This window comes from Colobus angolensis, unplaced genomic scaffold (genome assembly GCF_000951035.1).
Source record: "Colobus angolensis palliatus isolate OR3802 unplaced genomic scaffold, Cang.pa_1.0 Scaffold576, whole genome shotgun sequence".
Taxonomy (NCBI): Eukaryota; Metazoa; Chordata; class Mammalia; order Primates; family Cercopithecidae; genus Colobus; species Colobus angolensis.
The window spans coordinates 710,131-719,151 of NW_012119332.1; the positions used below are offsets into that span (position 1 = coordinate 710,131).

Sequence of the window (9,021 nt, forward strand, 5' to 3'; positions counted from 1 at the left end):
TGCAGCACACCAACATGGCACAAGTATACATATGTAACAAACCTGCACGTTATGCACATGTAGCCTAGAACTTAAAGTATAATTAAAAAAAAAAATGTCATATCTGAGATTCCTTATGGAACAGAGTTCCATCAAAGCCAATTTAAAAAGAGCTTATGTGACAAATAATTATTCTTCCTGCACTTTATACAAATAACCAGGCCAAGTATAATAATCCAAATTGGTCTTACCATGATTTATCTTTAGTACAAATGGGAGACTGGAGAGAGAAAAATTATGTTTCAAAAACTATGTTATCTAATAGTTATTAGACAACATAGTTATCTGCAATTTAGACTGATTGTTTATTTCTGTGACCCAACCAGTGATCACTGGCTGTATCTCAGAAGAAACAAGAGGGATAGGTAATATAAAAATCCGGATCAGTATCAGTATTCTAATTCTAAACACATATTGGAATCATCTAGCAACCCCATATCAGCTTGGTTCCAACGGTTGCACAGTTCATGGACTGCCTTCTTATTTAGTTTACTTTGGATAACTTTGCTTATTTTGCTTTATTGTTGTAGCATATAGTGCTGTTGTACTCTTTGTGTAGGAAGACAAGATAAGCTTACTGAATGTTTTCTTAAATTGAACATTTATTAATCTTCCAGATATCACCTTTTGTTCGAACTCAGAGTTATGAATGCCCCTTGACATACCGAAGCTTTCTGACTGAGCTCCTCTCTATCCCAAATACGAGAGACCTTAATAGTTAGGGAGGAATATTACTGCCCCTGTTCAGCCTCAAGAAGTTACAGAAGACAAAGTTTCATCCCTTTACAATGCTTAGGATTAAGGGTTCTCTTACAAAAGGGAGGGGAGAAATATGTAAGAGGTGTTTGAACCAGAGCAACTCCATCTTGAATACCGGCTGGGTAAAATAAGGCTGAGACCTACTGGGCTGCATTCACAGGATGTTAAGACATTCTTAGTCACAAGATGAGATAGAAGGTTGGCACAAGATACAGGTCATAAAGACTTTGCTGATGAAACAGGCTACAGCAAAGAAGCCAGCCAAAACCCACCAAAGTTAAGATGGCAACAAGAGTGACCTCTCGTCATCCTCACTGCTCATTATACACTAATGATAATGCATTAGCATGCAAAGAGACACTCCCACCAATGCCATAATAGTTTACAAATGCCGTGGCAACGTCAGGAAGTTACCCTATATGTTCTAAAAAGGGAAGAAACACTCAGTTTTGGGGATTGCTCACCCCTTTCCCAGAAAACTCATGAATAATACACCCCTTGCTTAGCATATAATCAAAAAGTAATAATAAATATCTTCAGGTGAACAGCTCAAGCCACTGCTCTGCTTACAGAGTAGCCATTCTTTTATTCCTTTACTTTCCTAATAAACTTGCTTTCACTTTACTGTAAAAGTAAATAAATAAATATTAAACTTATTTTTCCTATCTCACAGGCTTTGTACCCTTAGGCTACTATCTTTCCATTCTGTCTACCCCTAGCTTATGGTAACCAGCATTCTACTCTCTGCTTCTGTAAGCTAAATCATTTTAGATTCCATGTATAAATGAGAATATACAGCATTTGTCTTTCTGTATTTGGCTTATTTCACTTATCTCAATGTTCTCCAATTTCATCCTTGTTGAAAATTAAAAAAAAAAAAATCTTCATTTTAAAGAGCTAAATAGGAGCGAGTAGGGTGTGGTAGTTGAGGGTGCTGGAACAATGAGGAGGCAGTGAATCACTTATAAATGATGGCAAAGGAGGAGCTAAAGCCTAAACTCCAGGAGGGTGAGTGAGTGCTGCACTCTATTCGGCTTCTTTTTTATGAAGCAAAGTGTGTAGAGGTTGCCATAAAGGACATACAAGTGAAATACTTTGTACAATACAATTGTTGGAATAAAAATAGGGTGGAATCATTCCAGAGAACAGTGTAGCCAAATACGTGGACACCAATGTGCAGAAACAGGACTTTAAAAAGTCAGTCAGGAACAACATGCAGAGGGAAAGATAAGAGGGGCTGCCCCAGGAAATAAGATATCTTGTGTGCAACAGAAAAATATTGAAGTGAAAACAAAAAAGAAGAAACAGAAAAAACCTGGAAATGGAGATGGTGACAGTAGCAGCGAGATTCTGCAGCCTTTTTGGAAGAAAAGGGCCTGGGTAGATCCTACTGTTGAAAATGAGGAAACATTTATGAACAGAGTTGAAGATAAAATAAAGATTCCTGAAGAGCTAAAACTACGGCTCGTTAATGACTGGGACTTAATTACCAGGCAAAAATAGCTCTTTTATCTTTCTGCAAAGAAGATTGTGGATTTCACTATAAAAGATCATGCAAATTACAAGAAATCTCATGGAAACACAGATAATGACTATGCTGTTAATGAAGTTATGCGAGGGATAAAAGAATACTTCAACGTAATGTTGGGCACCCACCTACCCTACAAATCTGAGACAACAGTATGCTGAAATTCTTGCAGATCACCCTGATGCAGCCATTTTCCTGGTGTATAAAGTGCCATATTTACTGAGATTATTTGTATAAATTGGAGCAATGTTGGCCTATACACTACTGGATGAGAAGAGCCTTGCTTTATTACTGAATTATCTTCATGATTTCCTAAAGCACCTGCAAAGAATTCTGCAACTTTGTGTAGGGCCAGTGATTATCAAGTGGCTCCTCTTGAGTACCATTGTAAAGCTGTGTGAGAGGCACTATCACTCAGTTATGCTTGGATCTCTGAAAACATATTTTTTGTTCTTAGACTTTCTCTTGTACAAACGACATATTTTGAAGATGTTAGTGTATAACAGAATTGATGCTTGTTTTCTGTTTGATTTTAAACAGAGAAAATAAAAGGCATTATAGTTCATTTTTTCTTTTCTTACTTTTTTAAAATTTCAAAGTTGCTAGTGGTGTATTCAGTGATGGATGACAGAGAAATATGCTTTTATTGCTGCCTAGTTTATGAAGCTGCATTTGAATGCTGCTGTTTCTATGCCTTTGACACTATGCCCTTTTATAATACATGGTAATCCTATATGACAAAATGCTGTGATTCCTAATACCAAAGCTTCAATTCATTGTAACAAGTGAACACACTCATTCATTTGTGCTTCCTTTTTTATGATGTGTAAAGAGCTCATCCTTTGCAAGCCATCCATGTTGTTCTTCAGAGTTTTATCTTTGCTCAAATTGTTGGAGAATGGTGGCTTGTTTCATGGTTTTTATGTTTGTGTCTAATGCAAATTTTAATGTAATAGACACAATGTATATATACCTAGTTTTCTGGAAGTGTCAGTGAAAACATGCCGGATTTGTCTTTCTGTGCTTGGCTTATTAAACTCAACAATAATGACCTCAAGTCTCATTCATGTTTTTTGCCTATTTCTTAATGGAATTGTTTGTTGTCTTTCTATGGAGTTCATTGAGTTCTTTATAGACTTTGGTCATTAACTGCTTATCAAATATATGGCTTTCAAAGATTTTATCCATATGAGTAGGTTGTCTCTTCACTGTATTAATTGTTTCCTTTGTTACACAGAAATGTTTTATTCGAATGTAATCCTATTTGTCTATTTTTGCTTTTGGAGTCAAGTATTAAATAACATTGCACAGGCTCCTATGCTTCCTTCTAATGGGTTTTGTAGTTTTAGGTCTCATGTTTAAGTCTTTAATTTATTTTGAGTTAATTTTTTATAATGTGTGAGACAAGGGTCAAATTTTATTGTTTTGTATATGGATATTTGGTTTCCCCAACACCATTTATTGAAAACATTGTCCTTTTCTCATTGTACATACTTGAGACCTTTGTTGAAAGTCAATAGACCATATATATGTGAGTTTATTCATTTATTTCTGGGCTCTATATTCTGTTGCATTTTTTGATGCATCTATTTTTATTTCAGATCCATGTTGTTTGAATTACTACCATGTTGTAGGATAGTTTGAAATCAGGTAGCGTGATATCTCCAGCTCTGTTCTTTTTGCTCATAATTGTCTTAACAATTGGAGATTTTAGGATTTTTTTCTATTTTTAAGAAAAATGACATTGGAATTGTGCTGAATTTTTAGATCACTTTGAGTGGTATAAACGTTAAAAAAATAATTCTTCAAATCCATAAACATGGGCTAACTTTTTATTTACTTATGTTTTTTAATTTCTTTCATAAATGTTTTTGTAGTTTTCATTATATAGATCATTTACTTTGGTTAAATTTGTTCCTAAGTAATTCATTTATTTATTTTTTGAAATAGTTATTGTAAATGGAATTTCTCTCTTGATTTATTTTTCAGATAGTTCATTGTTAATATAAAGAAAATCTATTGATTTTTGTTTCTTGATTTTGTGTTCTGAAACTGTACTAAATTTGTTTACCTGTTCTAGATTTTTAGTGACATATTTAGAATTTTTTCCATATAAGATCATGACATCTGCAGATAGCAATTTCTTTCTCATTTAGATGTCTTTTATTTCCTCTCTAGCCTTATTTCTCTGACAAGGACTTTCAATACTATATTGAGTGGAAGTGGCAAAAGTGGGCATTTTTCTATTATTCTGGATATTAGGATACATGTAGAATGAAAGTCAAAGCATAGAAAAAGGTATTCCATGCAATGAAAACCCAAAGAGATTTGGGGTAGAAGTATTTATATAAGATAAAATAAACTTTATGTAAAAGCAACTGCAAAAAGAGACACAGAAACATTTTATAATAACAAAAAGATCAATTTGTTAAAAGAATATATATGAAATTGCAAATTTATATGTACCCAATATTGAAGCACCTAAATACTAAAGGAAAATACTAAAGAATCTGAAGAGATAGATTGGAATACAATAAGAGCAGGGTACTTAAATACCCCACTTTCAATAATTATCAGGTATTCAAACAGAAAATTAATAAAAAAAGAAGACTCAAAGAACAGTTTTGATCAAATGGAAACAAAAGACATACAGAGAATAGTCCATCAAGTCAGACTATAATACATACTCTTTTCAAGTGCCCATGAAACATTCTCCAGGATAGACCATAGGTTAAGCCACAAGAGGAGTCATAGCAATTTTAAGAAAACTTAAATCATATGAAGTAACTTTTCAGATGACAATGGTATAAAACCAGAAATCAATAACAGAAGAAATTTAAAAAGTTCACAAATACATGGAAATTAAACATGTTCATGAACAACCAAGGAGTCAATAAAAAATTTTAAAAGGAAATTGAAAAACATCTTGAGACAAAAATGAAAACATACCAACCTTATGGAATGCAGCAACAATAGTTCTAAGAGAAAGGTATATTAAAATAAATGTTCACATGAAAAAAGAAAGGGCTCAAATAAATAACCTAACATTATACCTCAATGGAATAGAAAAAAAGAAGAAACTCAAGATGGATTAAAGACTTAAATGCAAAGCTTGAAACCATAAAAACCCTGGAAGAAAACCTAGGCAATACCATTTAGAACGTAGGCATGGGCAAAGACTTCATGACTAAAACACCAAAAGCAATTGCAACCAAAGCCAAAATTGACAAAGAAATCTAATTAAACTAAAGAGCTTCTGCACAGCAAAAGAAACTATCATCAGAGTGAACAGGCAACCTACAGAATGGGAGAATATTTCTGCAATCTACCCATCTGACAAAGGTCTAATATCCAGAATCTACAAGGAACTTAAACAAATTTACAAGAAAAAAAAACAAAAACAACCTTATCAAAAAGTGGGCGAAGGATATGAACAGACCCTTCTCAAAAGACAACATCTATGCGGCCAAGAAACATATGAAGAAAAGCTCATCATCACTGGTCATTAGAGAAATGCAAATCAAAACCACAATGAGTTACCATCTCATGACAGTAAAAAGGGCAATCATTAAAAAGTCAGGAAACAACAGATGTTGGAGATGAACAGAAGAAATGGAAACATTTTTACACTGTTGGTGGGAGTGTAAATTCGTTCAATCATTGTGGAAGACAGTGTGGCAATTGCTCCAGGATCTAGAACCAGAAATACCATTTGACCCAGCAATCCCATTACTGGGTATATACCCAAAGGATAATAAATCATTCTACTATAAAGACACATGCACACGTATGTTTACTGCAGCACTATTTACAATAACAAAGACTTAAAGCCAGACCAAATGCACCTCAATGGTACACCGGATAATGAAAATGTGGCGCACATATACTATGGAATACTATGCAGCCATAAAAAAGAATGAGTTCATGTCCTTTGCAGGAACATGGATGAAGCTGGAAACCATCATTCTTAGCAAACTAAACACAGGATCAGAAAACCAAACACCACATGTTCTCACTCACAAGTGGGAGTTGAACAATGAGAACACATGGACACAAGGAGAGGAACATCACACACTTGTTGGGAGGTGTGGGGGCCCCCACGAACTGGTGTTGGGTCTGATCACCCCAACACTCAACACAATAGTAACTGTATATGATAAGGCAACAACATTATATTCATTGTTGAAAAATTGAAACCCTTTTATCTAAGATCCAGAACAACACAGGGATGCAAACTCTCACCACTTAAATTCAACACAGTGAAACAAAAAGCAGCAGAAACCTCTGCAGATGTAAAAGTCCCTGTCTGACAGCTTTGAAGAGAGCAGTGGTTCTCCCAACACAGAGGTTGAGATCTGAGAACGGACAGACTGTCTGCTCAAGTGGGTCCCTGATCCCTGAGTAGCCTAACTGGGAGACATCCCCCACTAGGTGCAGACCGACATCTCACACCTCACGCAACTGGGTCACTTCTGAGATGAAGCTTCCAGAGCAAGAATCAGACAGCAACACTTGCTGTTCAGCAATACTCTATCTTCTGCAGCCTCCGCTGCTGATACCCAGACAAACAGGGTCTGGAGTGGACCTCAAGCAATCTCCAACAGACCTGCAGCTGAAGGTCCTGACTGTGAGAAGGAAAACTAACAAACAGAAAGGACACCCACAACAAAACCCCATCAGTACGTCACCATCATCAAAGATAAGAGGCAGAGAAAACCAGAAAGATGGGGAAAAAGCAGTGCAGAAAAGCTGGAAATTCAAAAAATCAGAGCTCATCTCCCCCTCCAAAGGAACGCAGCTCATCGCTAGCAATGGAACAAAGCTGGAAAGAGAATGACTTTGATGAGTTGAGAGAAGAAGGCTTCAGTTGATCAAACTTCTCAGAGCTAAAGGAGGAACTACGTAACCAGCGCAAAGAAACTAAAAACCTTGAAAAAAGAATGGAAGAATGGATAAGTAGAATAATCAATACAGAGACGACCATATAAGAACAGATAGAGATGAAAACAATGACACGAGAACTACGTGACAAATTCACGAGCTTCAGTAACCAACTTGATCAACTGGAAGAAAGAGTATCAGTGATTGAAGATCAAATGAAGGAAAAGAAGTAAGACTAGAAGAGTAGAGAAAAAAGAGTAAAAAGAAATGAAGAAAGCCTCCAAGAAATCTGGGATTATGTGAAAAGACCAAATCTACATCTGATTGGTGTGCCTAAAAGTGACGGGGAAAATGGAACCAAGTTGGAAAACACTCTGCAGGATATCATCCAGGAGAACTTCCCCAACCTAGTTAGGCAGGCCAACATTCAAATTCAGGAAATACAGAGAATGCCACAAAGATACTCCTCGAGAAGAGCAACTCCAAGACACAAAATTGTCAGATTCACCAAAGTTGAAATGAAGGAAAAAATGTTAAGGGCAGCCAGAGAGAAAGGTCAGGTTACCGACAAAGGGAAGCCCATCAGACTAACAAGTGATCTCTTGTAGAAACTCTCCAAGCCAGAAGAGAGTGGGTCCCAAAATTCAGCATTCTTAAAGAAAAGAATTTTCAACCCAGAATTTCATATCCAGCCAAACTAACTTTCATCAGTGAAGAGGGAATAAAATCCTTTACAGACAAGCAAATGCTTAGAGATTTTGTCACCACCAGGCCTGCCCTACAAGAGATCCTGAAGGAAGCATTAAAAATGGAAAGGAACAACTGGTACCAGCCATGGCAAAAACATGCCAAAATATAAAGGCCATTGATGCTAGGAAGAAACGGCATCAACTAACGAGCAAAATAACCAGCTAATATCATAATGACAGGATCAAGTTCACACAAAACAATATTAACCTTAAATGTAAATGGACTAAATGGTCCAATTAAAAGACACAGACAGGCAAATTGGATAAAGAGTCAAGACCCATCAGTTTGCTGTATTCAGGAGATCCATCTCACATGCAGAGACATACATAGGCTCAAAATAAAGGGATGGAGGAAGATCTACCAAGCAAATGGAAAACAAAAAAAAGCAGGGGTTGCAATACTAATCTCTGATAAAACGGACTTTAAACCATGAAAGATCAAAAGAGACAAAGAAGGCCACTCCAGAATGGTAAAGGGATCAATTCAACAGGAAGAGCTAACTATCCTAAATATATATGCACCCAATGCAGGAGCACTCAGATTCATAAAGCAAGTCCTTAGAGACTTACAAAGAGACTTAGACTTCCATACAATAATAATGAGAGACTCTAACACCCCACTGTCAACATTAGACAGATCAATGAGACAGAAAGTTAACAAGGATATCCAGGAATTGAACTCAACTCTGCACCAAGAGGACCTAATAGACATCTACAGAACTCTCCTCCCCAAATCAACAGAATATACATTCTTCTCAGCACCACATCACACTTACTCTAAAATTGACCACATAGCTGGAAGTAAAGCACTCCTCAGTAAATATAAAAGAACACAAATGATAACAAACTGCCTCAGACCACAGTGCTCAGGACTAAGAAACTCAATCAAAACTGCTCAACTACATGGAAACTGAACAATCCGCTCCTGAATGACTACCCAACATAACGAAATGAAGGCAGAAATAAAGATGTACCAACATATGAACATAATAAAGATGTACCAACATAATAAAGATGTACATAATAAAGATGTACCAACATAATAAAGATGTACCAACATAATGA

The 9,021-nt window shown here is 36.0% G+C and overlaps 1 pseudogene; it reads left to right on the forward strand.

Annotated features, from left to right (window-relative positions):
• The first annotated feature begins 1,766 nt into the window (after window positions 1–1,766).
• Window positions 1,767–2,727, forward strand: LOC105526110 (annotated as a pseudogene).
• The last annotated feature ends 6,294 nt before the right edge of the window (window positions 2,728–9,021 follow it).